General features: G+C 45.0%; 1 long non-coding RNA gene across 1 annotated transcript in view; it reads right to left on the bottom strand.

Annotated features, from left to right (window-relative positions):
- Positions 1-422: 422 nt before the first annotated feature.
- Positions 423-2,065, bottom strand: part of LOC116094659 — an 8,843-nt gene continuing 7,200 nt past the window's right edge. Inside the window, exon 3 of the long non-coding RNA XR_004120259.1 lies at positions 423-1,074. This is a non-coding gene — a long non-coding RNA (uncharacterized LOC116094659). The remainder of the gene's footprint in view (positions 1,075-2,065) is intronic.

Raw genomic sequence — 2,065 nt, 5'->3', positions numbered from 1 at the left:
GTGAGAAGACAATACTGTCAACTTCAAGAAATGTGATTTTTAATTTTAGCTTTGTGCTATAAAATGTTTTTCTTTTCACGAGTACACTAGTGGTAGGTACTGCTAATATGTTCAGTCTTTGGAAGAAGAAGCCAGGGAATTTCAATCTCATTCACTCTTTCATGTACAAGATGCCATTGTCTGAACACAGCTGAGCCAGTGAAGAAAACACTTGCTGTCCAAGTGTGAGGACTTGAGTTAAAATCCTGCATAAAACCCAGAACTAATAACACACAATCAAAACAAGGGTGAATGGAGATTCCAACTTTCTATAAGGGCCCTGTATGCCAGGCATGCAGTGAGAGCTTGGCACTAAACGCTAAATGCAGAATAGAAAAAGTTAAAGATTCAAAGTAAATATATCAGAAAGGGCACACTGAAGGTCGGGATTGGTGCAGCAGCTTTATTGAGCCACCATAAACTATTCACACAATAAAATGAGGCCCCACTTCAGAATGATTGATAACCTTGTGAATCATGCTCGAACAAATGACTAACGGGAAGGTCAGGCATTTAATGAGTTTTAGCATAAAAGATGCCCAGCTTCAAGAATGAGTTGGCCTGCTAACAACTCCCTGGGTCAAACCGGAGTCAAGCCGGCTGGGGAATCTGTGGTATGTTACTGTGTCCGGTGTGGCCCCGGAAAGATGCTGCGAGATTCTCGTTGGCTGCGACCTTCGCTGAGACCTCTGGGACGGAGGTGGTGTGGCTACTGCCTCCGGCACTGTTGCCGGAGACTGCCGGGCAGCGCCAGTCGGCTTAAGGGGAGAGGGTCAGCAGGGAAATCACAGCACGTTTTCCCGGCTAAAAGCCACGGGGTGGAAAAAGCGGAGGAAGGCAGCTACCAGTGACGGGGGGATTGGGGATCCAAAAAGAGTAGGGACCACCTGGGGAGCGGTAAGAGCAGGACTAAACTGCAGACGACCATGGATGATGTCCCGGAAAGGGGGTGGTTTCTGTCGTTGCTTCCGGTGTGTTGAGGGCTGGATTGGTGGTCTTTCTGTCTTTTAGGGGGCGAGCGCTAGGAGAGAAGGCCTGCGATTGGAGAACAAGATACCAGAAAAAACGTGTTGCCATGGCACTCATACATGACTGGTGCTGCATCTTTTTTTGTTCGATTTACTTGGGCTCCTAATCTCAAATTCAAGTCCTGGTGAGATGACTGAATGGCATTGAAGATAACTGCCACCACTGCTGCTTTGTTCTGACACAGAACACATTAGAGGATCGGGTGTACAAAATGAATAAGAATTTATCCTTTACATCCTGCCTGTTGCCATTAATCCTGTAAACAGAGGCGTTTACAACTCTAGTTATAGATACTACACTGAGAAAAGAGTCAGCGACCAGCCCTCCCTGATATGAGCCTTTAACATCTTTTTTAGGAGGAAACAAAGGCAAAACTTTTTTTCTATGCATATCCTCCCCCACCCCCCGCCGTTTCCACCAGGTGCAACATCTATTTGGGAAGACAAATAGCACATAAGATCGAAACTAGTCGCTTCTATAGAAAATCCAGAACCTACTCGGGAGAAACAGGCTTCCTAATTGCTGGCTTGAGTATTTGATAGGTACCTGTACCAATTCTTTGCTTTTCTTAGCCAACATAACTCACAGCAGGAAATCTGACACCCATCAGAAAACCTAAGTAAACATTTAAAAACTGCAACTTTTTCTTCATTAAAAATTTTAAAGTGTACAGGTGTTTTGCCTGCAAGTACATCTATCTGTCCAGTAAATCCATGCAGCACACAGATAGTAGCCAAAAGAGTGTGTTGGATCTCCTGCGGATGGAGTTGCAGATGGTTGTGAGGTGCCATGTGAATGTTGGGAATTCAATCTGTGTTCTGAAGCCATCTCTCCAGCCCCACTAAGCAAACAATACTTTGGAATCATTCCACCTGTTGCTCTGATAATCCCAGAGACAGTAGGATAGCAGGTAATCCATGTCAGTAGTTTTCTGATTTCTCTGGGCATCCCAATTGTCTGGAGGGGTTGTTCAAGTAGAACTCTGACTTGAATCTAT

Source organism: Mastomys coucha, chromosome X (genome assembly GCF_008632895.1).
Source record: "Mastomys coucha isolate ucsf_1 chromosome X, UCSF_Mcou_1, whole genome shotgun sequence".
Taxonomy (NCBI): Eukaryota; Metazoa; Chordata; class Mammalia; order Rodentia; family Muridae; genus Mastomys; species Mastomys coucha.
This window is presented reverse-complemented; position numbering and strand designations above follow the sequence as displayed.